This window comes from Jaculus jaculus, chromosome 14, assembly GCF_020740685.1.
Source record: "Jaculus jaculus isolate mJacJac1 chromosome 14, mJacJac1.mat.Y.cur, whole genome shotgun sequence".
NCBI classification, from domain to species: Eukaryota; Metazoa; Chordata; class Mammalia; order Rodentia; family Dipodidae; genus Jaculus; species Jaculus jaculus.
Window position 1 is genome coordinate 84074604 of NC_059115.1, and position 12753 is coordinate 84087356.

At 39.0% G+C, this 12753-nt stretch overlaps 1 protein-coding gene and 1 non-coding gene across 5 annotated transcripts in view; both read left to right on the forward strand.

Moving 5' to 3' along the window:
• The window catches only part of Ap3b1 (adaptor related protein complex 3 subunit beta 1), a 242170-nt gene that overhangs the window by 73297 nt on the left and 156120 nt on the right, over positions 1-12753 (forward strand). The window lies entirely within an intron of this gene.
• LOC123454984 lies at positions 5388-5703 on the forward strand. Its single transcript, XR_006633620.1, has one exon.

Below are 12753 nucleotides of genomic sequence, written 5' to 3' on the forward strand. Positions count from 1 at the left end.
ATTATACTCTTTTGCCCCCTTCCCACCAGTCCAATTCTGCTGGGTGTCTGGTATTCATTGTGGGGATCCAGCAGACCTCAATCAGTCTCTGCAGAGGAGACCACACAACATAGCATCTCAGGCTATTTCTACCTACCCTGAGACTCTTATAATCTTCCTCTTTCACCATGTTCCCTGAGCCTTAGTAGGCAAGAAAGTGTCTGATTTAGTGTTGCTTTCTCTGTAGTCCCTGGATATCTGTGTTGATGAGGTTTGAATGAGCACAGTATTTTGTCACTTTTTTTTGGTTTTTCAAGGTAGGGTCTCACTCTAGTCCAGGCTGACCTGGAATTCACTATGTAGTCTCAGGGTGGCCTTGAACTCATGGTGATCTTCCTACCTCTGCCTCCCGAGTGCTGGTATTAAAGGCGTGCGCCACCATGCCCAGCTTCTTGTCACTTTTTCATGAACCTGTTTCTCAGATTAGCCATGAGAGTAGTATTCGTGTTACCACTTCCTCTGCATGACTTCTGGACCCAGGCACTTGAGGTGGAGGTGACCTGTCTCCTGGTAGACAGTTGTCTCTCAATTCTTGATGCATTGATGTATCCTGGTTCTCCCCAGTGTTCTCCATCTGTAAAATAGAATAGATTCTGCTCTACATGAGCCTCCTGGGAACCTGAAGAATGGTTATGATCCCTGTACAATTCTTGGCTTTCAGTTTTTCTCTGCCAACAATATAAAGTTATTAATTCCCACCTTCTAGTTGCTGTTCTTTCTGAGCAGAAGTTAGGTAGCGTCATTGTGGCACTGTATATAATGAGTGTTGTGTTTGCCTTCCAGATTTTCCGTTTTGATTTCAGATGTTTGACTTTGATGTGTACAGGTGATATTTTCTTTTTATTGATTTTTTTTTTGGGGGGGGTTTCAAGGTAGGGTCTCACTCTAGCCCAGGCTAACCTGAAATTCACTCTCTAGTCTCAGGGTGGCCTGGAACTCACAACGATCCTCCTACCTCTGCCTTCCGAGTGCTGGGATTAAAGGCATGCACCACCACACCTGGCTCTATTTATTGTAACTGGGGATTTGATGAGTTTTGTGGATATCCTAGTTTTTTTTATCTTTATATTTCCTTAAACTATGCTTGAAATTAAAGAACATCTTTAATATGTTTGTTCCACTTCATTACTCTTTCAATTTGGGACTTGAATTATAAGGACTGCAGACTGATAACATTTCACTGGCTCTGGAGCTTAACATTTTTCTTTTGTTGTTCTTTTTTTCTGCCAAAAAGATTTTGTATTAAATTCTTAAGGTTTTCTCTTTAAAAAATTTTTTATTTATTTATTTAATAGAGAAAGAGGGGGAGGGAGAGAGAAAGAGAGAAAATGGGTGTGCCAGGGCCTCCAGCCACTGCATACGAACTCCAGATGTACGTGCCCCATTGTGCATCTGGCTAATGTGGGCCCCATGTAATGGGACCTGGGTCCTTTGGCTTTAAACACCTTAACCACTAAGCCATTCCTCCAGCGTGGTTTTCTCTTTTTTGAAAACTTCTATGCAGCCTCCTTTCAGCTATTAATTGTTGTTTTCCAGCCCTAGAAATTGTATTGTTCATTGTGTACTATCTTTTCTTCTTTTAAGATTGTTTACCTGCTTATCCAGCACAATTTTATTTTGCCTTTAATATTTGGCTTCATATATAATATCTGCTTTATAGTTTTTGTCTAATAATTGCCTCTCTTGTTATCTTGAGAATATTTTCTGTTGTCTGCTTTTTTCTTGAGCATTGTTGTAACTGCTGATCTTGTCAACTAGTGTAAAAACTGCATTCCAGATATTTTCCTCATGTTAACTTCCTCTGAAGTGTGTTTGTGGTATTCTGATGTGGGGAGCAGATAGAGCTATTTTATTCTCTGTTTTATTCTCATGTATTTCAGTGACTGCTTTTTCACTAGACCTGTTGCAGTCTTTGTCAACACATGCACAGCTTATTGTGTAAGCAAGGACTTGGTAACTTGGTAACTAGTGATGGCCTTACATGCGTCACCATGGGGTGGTTACCATGGCCTTGTCAAATTTCCAACTCCTAGAGAGGTTAAAGTTATAACATTTTCCATTGTTACTTAGGACTGGGGAATGCCAGAAGGCAAAAAGCTACCTGTTCAGTAATCTCACACCTTCAAGTTTCACTGTTTCTGTGGACAAATGAATTTATTTTTATTGGTGTTTCTTGAGATTGAACCCAGGACCTTACACTTGTTGGGCAAACACTGTGTCACTGAGCTACATCCTTATCCCTTTGGATTTTATTTTAAATTATTCGTTTATGAGGGGGTATGTGTGTGCCAGGGCCTTCAGCCACTGCAAATGAAGTCCAGATGCATGCGCCACCTTGTGCATCTAGCTTATATGGGTACTGGGGAATTGAACCTGGGTCCTTTAGCTTTCCAGGCAAATGTCTTAACTGCTCAGCCATCTCTCCAGCCCTATTTTTTCCTATTTTTTTTTTTTAATAAGAGGGTATCTGGCTATGTAGTTCAGGATGGCTTTGAGCCTCCTATGTAGTCTAGGCTGGCCTCAAATTTGACGACATCTTGCCTCTGCCTCTCAAATGCTGGGATTACAGATCTTTAGCATGATTATCTCATAACCCTCACTTATCTTTTATCTATGATTGCTTCTCAGTGCCCTTTGGCTGCCAGTTTTTTTTTAAAATATATTTGCATATTTTCCTCATCATCCCCTTCCCTTCTTTTCTTTTATTTATTTATTTGAGAGCGAAAGACACAGAGAGAAAGACAGATAGAGGGAGATAGAGAGAATGGGCGCGCCAAGGCTTCCAGCCTCTGCAAACGAACTACAGACGTGTGCGCCCCCTTGTGCATCTGGCTAACGTGGAACCTGGGGAACCAAGCCACGAACCGGGGTCCTTAGGCTTCACAGGCAAGCGCTGAACTGCTAAGCCATCTCTCCAGCCCTGGCTGCCAGTTTTTAATACAGTTTTACTGAGAGTTAATCCGACCAAGGTACTTCTCAGGTGGAAGCTTAAGTGACAAGCCCATGTGCTACGTTGCAGCTATGCTTTCAATGTCCCCATGGTTTTAAACGCATTTTATTATTTGCAGGCAGGGGTCGGGGGAAGAGAGAAGACACACACACACACACACACACACAGACACACACACACACACACACACACACACACACACACACACACACACACACAGAGAGAGAGAGAGAGAGAGAGAAAGAGAGGGAGAGACAGAGAGAGAGAGAGAGACAGAGACATTGAATGGTATACCAGGGTATCTAGCCACTGTAAGTGAAATGAAAGCAAACTTGCCCACATTCCCCTTTGCACTCCACTAACCTCATACTACCCGTTAGCTAAAATTACATTATTTGCCCTTTCTGCCACTAAGGGTAATACTGTGAACTTGACTAGACCATTCTTCACTTAGGAGCCTCATGATTTCTGGGTATTTGATTCTTTCAGAAAATCTATTTGTGAAGAAGATCTGTACAGTGGTATAACAGACAATTAAGTGCCTACCATATTCTTCACAATAACTTTCTATCAGCTTGAAGAGATAGTGGTTTGAAAGAATAAGTTTTGTCTTTCAGGAGATGTGTATATGTGTACATGTCTTGATATTATACTTAAATGAAAAGTGTTCTAAGAAAATTCTTCAGCTCTCAATTCCTAATTTTGAAGTGGCCCATTTTATTTTGGTTTTAATGCAGCGTACTTTTGGTGAGTGGGGGAAAGACTGTTTCTTGGTTGAATGCCCGCATGCTAACTTTCTTGGATGTATAGTTCCATGTGTTTTCAAATATAATACACAGGAAATCCTGCTCTTGAAGAACATTGTGTAAAATGCATATGTGGAAGTCATGTAAGTGTCTGGAATGAAGCTGATCGTCTCCTGCATGAACTGGAGAAGACAGTGCTGGTCAGTCATCTACCTGACATGCGACCATTTCCAGTTTGAACAGTCATAGCCATGCTTTTAAATTAGAAATGAGGGTCAGACTTTGGCCTTTTCTTTTGTAATATTTCTTTTAGCAGTTTACTTTTCTCCTCTTGTTGGTACCGGAAACCTTAATACATTTCCTATTACAAATAGTTGTTTCTGGAGGTAGGTATTATTGCAATTAATATTTCTAGGGCCCAGCAATACAGAGTATCTATATGATCCAGTCTTTAAATTACTGTATTTTATTTATTTATTGTTAGACAGAGAATGAATGGGCACACCAGGACCTTTAGCCACCGCAAACGAACTCCAGATGGATGTGCCACTATGTGCATGTGACTTACATGGGTACTGGGGAAATCAAGCCTGGGTCCTTAGGCTTTGCAGGCAGGCAACTTAACTGCTGAGCCTCCTCCCCTCCCCTCCCCTCCCCTCCCCTCTCCTCTCCTCCCGCCCCCCCCCCTTTGGAGACAAAATCTTTGTAGCTCAGGCTGGCCTTGAACTAGGAATCCTCCTTCCTAAGTGCTAGTATTACTGACATGTGCCTCTATCCCTTTTGTTGGTGCCTATGGTACGTATGTGCATGTGTGTATGCATGTTCCTTTGTGTGTGAAGGCAATATGTCCACATTAGTATCTTCCTCAATTACTTCCTACTGTATTTTTGAGATAGCATGTCTCATGAAACTGGAAGCTTACTGAATTGATTAGATTAGCTAGCTAGCAGGCTTTGGAGAATCTTCTTGTCTTGACCTCCCCAGTGCTGACATAACAGGTGATGCCTCCATACCCAGATTTTACATGGGTGTTGGGATCTAAACTCAGGTTCTCATCCTTGTGTGGCAAACACTTTACAAACTAAGTCTTTCCCAACCCCTGGCTTTATATTGTCTTTCAAATAGCTTGTTGATAAAACTTTTTTTCTAGTGATTCAAGTGTTTAGATAGGAATGTTTTGAATTAATGAAGATGAAAATGGTCCCTTTATAAAATTTCAGATTTTATAGAAAGTTTTTTGAAAAAACAGTTACTTATTTATTTGCAAGCAGAGAAAGGGGGGGGAGGGAGGGGGAGGGAGGGAGGGAAGAAGGAAGGAAGGAAGGAAGGAAGGAAGGAAGGAAGGAAGGAAGGAAGGAAGGAAGGAAAGAAGGAAAGAAGGAAGGAAGGAGAGAATGGGCATTCCAGGGCCTCCAGCCACTGCAAAAGAACTCCAGATGCGCACGCTACTTTGTGCATCTGCTTTATGTGCTAGTACGTGCCTTAACTACTGAGCCATCTCTCCAACCCTGTAGAGAGCTTGTTAATGCAGCCCCCCCCACACAAAATATGGTTGTTTCTAGGACATATGATTCTTTACCCATGCATTGTTCAGAGTACATGTGAGGTACATGTATTTTTTTAAATAATAGAGTTCCTCAAAAAATACTTATTGGAAATGATGTAGTAGAGATAGTTGGGTTTTAATTGTTGTATGAGTGGAAAATTTTAATATGTATGCTGAGTAATTCTATTTTAATGTTTGATTGTGAATTCAGTTTGTGTGTATGTATATGCATGTGTGCTTTTGGCAGCTATCGAAAGGGGGCACTGTTTGGTGATGCTGATAATGGCGTGCATCTGAGGCTGTTGTAGAAATAACCTGGGTTGTTGAATACAATGTAGCCAGTGATTATAACCCAAGGGAAAAAAAGAGAGAAAAAATACTTTGTTGATTGATTTCATTTCGGCATTTCTAAAATATTCCAATTCAGAATTTCTAAAATATTGTAAAACCTTTTCTTTAATCCATTTGTTTTTGTACCCCAAGGGAAAATTAAGTTTATCATATTCAATTCAATGCACATTTACTTTCTTGTCACTAATGTAACTTTTCTATTCAGGAATCAGGATGAGGAGAGATTGAGTGCATAAGGGGCTTTTAGTACTAGGATGGTTTAAATTTTGTTTCATGGTATGTAATTTTAATGAGAACTGTTCCAAAATATAGCCACCTTCATCAAATATAGTCTTATTTCCTATAACTAGATCTAGATTAATTAGATTTAAAGTAATTATAGCCCTTATTTCTCATGTTTTGAAACCTTTTGCCCTAAGTTCAACATGTGTCATGAGCAGATTTTATTTCAAGGAAATCTGAAAACTGCCTTTTAAAAAAAAATTCTTCCAGTCTTCTTAGTAACTAAGCTTGGAACCACTGCATTCTAAAAGCCTAGTTACTACATGTTAGAGCTGAACATACAGACATAAGAAATGAGAAGTGTTGTGGGCAATTGAACACTGAAATTTTTTAGTGATTTAACACAAAGTTACTGTGCGCAGGTGTTTCCATAATTGTGATGTATTGGGGAGAGTTGGTGTTCAATGGTCCTCAAATCCACACTTCCACCTGTTTGTAAAGTGGTTACTGGGCTGTGCTATAAAACGTGGAAAGTGACCGGCGTAGCCGCTCACATAGCATGAGAATCTGCACTAGTGCATACCCTGTGTTACACGCAGAATTTTGGAGAATGCAGTTTTCCTTTTTTTTATCTTTAGAAAAAGCTATTCTGTTTCTAGCGAGTTCCTCTTTCATAGTGTATTTTCCATACTGAGTGGCTAACTCATCTCACTGGTTATGATTCTGCTAATCACCTACCCACTTTGGTCTTGTCCTGATGTCACCTAGCCTAATGTCAGAAGGTATGGTATCTGTGATAGATTGTTTGTGTCTTTCCAGAATCCACATTAAAACTCTAAACCTCAATGTGATGGATTTGAAAATGGCCTTTGGGAGGTAATTTGGGTTTAGATGATGTCATAAGTGTGCTTTCAGAGTGGAATTAGTGCCTTTATAAGAAGACACACCAGAATGCTGGCTTTATCACTTTCTGTGTAACATGACTATCTTCAAGCCAGAAAGAAGGCTTCATCAGAATCCAGATTGCTACCACCCTTTGGTGTTTTGTGGTAGCAGCTGTTTGACTAATATAGTGTCTTTACACGTAAGAATGTTATGACATAAGCCTCTGAGCCACTTTTTAACATTAAACATTAAGATACAAGTCTGCAGCAGGCTGCAAGGATTGTATGGTCATGGTGTAAGTCTTTCTTTTCAAAGATTTAATTTTGTTTATTTATTAGAGACGGAGGGAGATAGATAGAGACAGAGAGAGGGGGGGGGAGGGTAGAGGGAGGGAGGGAGGGAGAGAATGGGCACACCATGGTATCTAGCCAGTGCAAATACACTCCAGATGCATGCGCCACCATGTGCTTCTGGCTTACGTGGGACCTGGAGAATCGAACTGGGGTCCTTAGGCTTTGCAGGCAAGTGCCTTAACCGCTAAGCCCTCTCTCCAGCCTGGTGTTAAGTCTTTTTAAAAAATATTTTTAAATACTTTATTTATTTACCAGCAGAGAGAGAAAGAGAGAGAGAGGGGGAGAGAGAAAAGAGAGAAGAGAGACAGAGAGAATGGATATGAACTCTAGATAGATGCATATGCCACTATATGCATCTGGCTTTACAAGGGTACTGGGGAATCAAACTTGGGTTGTTAGCCTTTGCAGTCAAGTACCTTAACCACTAAGCAATCTCTCCAGCCTTGTAAATCTTAAAGATATTACTATTGCAGTTGTGGATTTCAGAAGGCTGTTGGGTACCTTCAGTTTTTGTCTTATATTTGACCACTGTAGATGCCAAGATCACAAAAGGAAGTGATGACAGAACAAAGAACAACTGTCCCGAGTTCAAGCCTGGCTCCAGCACTTCTGATTTGTGAGATGGTTGATTATGTGCCTGTTAGCTCTTCCATCTCTGAAAGAGATAGAAATCCCTGTTTTTGCCTTGTGGGTTGTTTCAGTAATTTAAAGAAGTATTTGTACAAGTGTTTTACTATTAGTAAAAATTACTTTAGCTCATGTTACCAAACTGAAATTTCAGAAAAAGTATAATAGAATTTTTTGAGGGAAGTATGACTTTAATAATAGCTATGAACTATTTTAGCTATAAGCAATTTGCTTTTCATTTCTCTTATCTCATGGTCCTATGTGTAACTTTTGTGTAATTTGCAATAATTCCTTTTAGTTTTAGAAATTGTAATAATTCATGTAATACTAAATATTATGTGTAGAAATTTTCTTAATAACTACATAAGATCTTTGACTCATGTAAGAAAAATACTAATGAAAGAAAATTGCTTCCCCGAACTCTTTTTTTGCTAAAATTACTACCGAACTCCTTAGCATTTGTAGAGTACAATTAGCAATATAAATATGTCTTCCATTAAAATAATGTAATTGGATTTAATAAAATATATTAATCAACAATGAAGAAGAAATGGAACAAACAAATGCTTTTTTAAAAGCAGTAATTATGAGCATTTGAGGATTTTACTTGTTAAAGTTTTATATTTGCTAGTTATACTTCACAAAAGTAATTTTATCATATGTCATTTTCATGTAGAATTTGAGCATTTGTTTCATTTAATGTTGACTTGAGATTTTAGATGAGTGCTTGTATTTCGGCTATATTAATTAGACTGTACTAATTCAGTGCTGGTTCATATGTTGGCTTATGATGTACATAATAGGACTACTTTTGCCTAGAGCACCCTAAAGGAACAATCACCTCTGACCTTTACATGAAATTATCTGAATTACTGTTTTTTAAAGTATTAAGATAAAAATAATTTGTATTGTGGATTTTTTTCAAGTCAAGGTAATGATTTCTAGTTTAAAATCGATCTATTTTCTTGAGGCTAGGTAGCAAGAGTATATAAACTTCCTATTTTCTTGAGTCCTGGGTTATAAGCATGCTTCCCTATGCCCAGCAAATTTATAGTTTAATTTTGAAGACAAGTATTATTTTAAATTGTGTGACTTTTCTTTGGATAATTTCTTATAATTTTTTGTTTTTATTGTGGATGTAGAAGACACTGAGCTATTACTATTCTTTCTTGTTTTGTTTCCTTACTTTTTTCTTTCTTTGAGGTAAGGTCTCGCTCTAGCTCAGGCTGACTTTTAATTCACTGTGTAGTCTCAGGCTGGCCTCAAATTCACAGTGATACCTCTGCCTCCTAGGTGCTGGGATTAAAGGTGTTTGCCACCATACCCTGCGAAGAGATCTGAAATTTATACTTTTGATGTAAATTTTTTTCACTGTTATTTTGGGAAAGATTTAAGTAAAGATTATGCATTGTCTTACAAAGTGCTTTTAGAAGCTCTTAGGGAAAATTATTTATTAAGTATCCTAAAACATATTAGAGATTTACAGTGCATATACATGTATGTCTTTCAAATGAGTTAATTTTTATCTCTTTAATTTTATTTAGTTAACAATTTTAGTATAAGAATTTATGTTACCATGAAGTTGTAAGAATTAATTTAGAGATGTATTGTATAACCTTTACTCATTTACAACAATGAAAACACCTTGCAAAACTGCCTTTTAGTAATATAGTTAGGATATTGATACAGTCAGGATTTAGAGTAGTATCATTACTATGATTCATCGTGTTACCATTTTATATCTAAATCCACTTATTTTGTGATGCTTAACCACAACCGCAGTCCTTCACCAGTACCCAAACTCTGCAAATCCCTATTCTTCATTTCAAGGTGTTACATACCCAGCACACAGATGCTGAGGCATGGGGATTATGAGTGAGCTTTGCTCCAAAAAGTGTATTTTGTGATTAGATTATGTCTCTAATTTTCTTTGTTGAAATATACTTTTTCTGATAATAATGTAGTCATTGCTATTTCCTCTTGCTCAATACTAACCTGTCATATATACGTTTTCTATCATTTAAAAACTTTTGTACTCCTGTATCTTTATATTTTAGATGAGTTTCTTATAGGCAGCATGAAGTTGGTTCATATGTTATTGTAACATTTGTGCTGCTGACCAAAAGCCTGTGGGTAGGGACCTAGGTCTTAGGGAGGGAGCCTACTATTGTTGCTATACTAAACAGACAGAGTGTTACACTGCCTTCTGAATATTCCTGTTTGTTCTGTAGCTTAGTGCTTCTCTTTGCCTTGATCACAGAAGTCTGTTCCTGCAGTGGGCACAGGTTAATGTAGAGTTACATACCTGGCAGAATTGCTGAGAATAAGTCACTGAGCTCAGCCCTAAGCAGGCCATCTAAAGCACCTTTTCCAAGGCTCAGGGAGCCTTGTTGAAGAGGAAGTGGAAGCACGCAAGACCAGGAGGGCTTGGAGGAGGGCTGGGAGACGTTGTCTTCTGGATAGGACATCTCCCGAGCTCATAGCAGCTGTGGTTTACTGCGCAGGACTGAGCATGTCAGTATGTCATCTTGTGTGATGGAAGGGCTGTGAAGACCCCATACCTCCGAGTAGGTAATGGCAGCTAGTAGTTGCTAGGAGAGGTGGAGTCATGGTGTAGCCACTGGTAACTTTCCTATCCATGTTGTTTTTTTGTTTTTTTGTTTTTTTTTGGTTTTTCGAGGTAGGGTCTCACTCTAGCCCAGGCTGACCTGGAATTCACTATGGAGTCTCAGGGTGGCCTTGAACTCACAGCGATCCTCCTACCTCTGCCTCCCAAGTGCTGGGATTAAAGGCGTGCGCCACCACGCCCGGCTATCCATGTTTTTGTAAGCAACTCTAAGTTAACTCAGTGGGCTCAAAATTAAAAAATAAAAAAAAAAGGCATGGAAATAGGATGAGGACTAATTAGAACGAAAAAGAGTTTTAGTGTTTTAGTTGGGAGGGGAAGGTAATAAGAGAGGATAATTGGTGGGAATAATTATAAATATATATAATATATAATATAATGTATATGTATATATAAGAAATATGATATATATAATATGAAATTCAAAAGCCAGACTTTGCTTTTCTTTATATTTTTCTTTAGGTTTTCAAGGTAGGGTCTCACTCTAGCCCAGGCTGACCTGGAGTTCATCATGTACTCTCAGGGTAGCCTTGAACTCATGGTGATCCCCCTACCTCTGCCTCCCAAGTACCAGGATTAAAGCCTTGCGCTACCATGACTGGCTTGGACTTTGCTTTTTTTTTTTAATTAATTAATTTATTTGAGAGAGTGAGAGAAAGAGGCAGATGTGTCTGTGTATTTGTGTGTGTGTGAGAGAGAGAGAGAGAGAGAGGGAGAGAGAGAGAGCGCGAGCGTGCGCACGCGCGAATGGGCACGCTATGGCGTGTAGCCACTGCAAAGGAACTAGATGTGTCACCCTGTGCGTCTGACTTTACATTGGTGCCAAGGAATCAACCTCGGGTCTTTAGGCTTTGCAGGCAAGTACCTTAACCACTGACTCATCTCTCCAGCCCTGGACTTAGCTGAGGATGATCTTGAACTTCTAGTCCTCCTATCTCTACATTCCAAATGATAGGATTACCATGCCCTTGTGCATACTGGCAAAGCATAACCATTGGAGCTACTTCCCACCTCTATAAATACAGTTGTATTGAATGTGTCTTCTCAGACACACAGAACCATGTTAGTCCCTTAACTTCTTTTTCCCCGAGGCAGAGTCTCACTGTAGCCCAGACTGACCTTGAACTCATGATGATCCTCCTGCCTCTGCTTTATGAGTGCTGGCAGTAAAGTGCCTGACTTAATCCTATAGCTTTTGCTTCATTTATCCAATGTAATTTAGCAGTTCCAAGAAGTTCCAAGAAGGAAATACTTGTTTTTACTTATTTCCGGGGGCGGGGGCGACAAGGTCTCTCTATGTAGCCCTGGCTGACATGTACCTTACTATGTAGAAAAGACTGTCCTTGAGCTTGTGGCCGTTCTCCTGCCTCTTCCTCAGTGCTGGGTTACAATTGTGTGTCACCATGTTTGACCCCCATATTTTTTCTGACTGTGTTTTCTTGTTTTTTTCTGTCCCTCAAACATTCATTTTGTTTTTTACTATTTTCTGTCTGCTTAAAGAGCTTCCTTAGCCATTTTTCAGTGGAGGCCTTATGATGATGAGTTTTACTAGCTTTCTGCATCTGAATGTGTCTTGGTTTTTTATGTTCCATTCTGATTTATGATTTTTCGAGATATGTTTGTTGATAATTATTCTTCTTCAGCACTTCACAATATTGATCTGCTTCCTGCTGGTCTCCATGGTTTTGATGATCAATCTATCATCTCATTTCTTTTTCTCCTATGGGTAAAATCTCATTCCCTTCTGCTATGTTCTAGGTCTTCCCTTTGTCCTAAGTTGTCAAAAATGTGACTATGATGTGTGTTGGTGAGGTTTTCTTTCAGCTTATTCTTTTTAAAGCTTACTTAGCTTCAGTCAAAGTACAGTTTTGTCTTTTGCCAAATTTATGAAGTTTATAGTCTGTTTATTTTGCTAGGCTTTCTTTTTCTTTTTCTTTTTCTTTTTCTTTTTCTTTTTCTTTTTCTTTTTCTTTTTCTTTTTCTTTTTCTTTTTCTTTTTCTTTTTCTTTTTTTTTCTTTTTCTGAGACAATGCTGTAATGATGTAGCCCTAGCTGGCTTGGTAATTACTATGTAGGCCAAGCTGGCCTCAAACTTGTGACAACTCTCCTATTTCTGCCTCCTGAGTGCTGGGATCACAGGTGTGCCCTACTACACCAGACCTACATGGCCTTTCAATCTTGCCTTCTTTTTTCTTCTCCAAGATGTTATCTTGGAGAGAAAGGTCAAGTCCTCTTTTATAGTTTCACAGGTTTCTGAGGCTGTTTATTTTTTGCCCCTCTTATACTTCCACTTTGTAGTTTAGAATGGGTAATTTCTTTTTTAAATAAGTTTTATTTTATTTGTTTGAGAGAAAGAAAGAGAATGGGCACACCAGAGCCTGAAGCCATTGCAAACAAACTCCAGATAC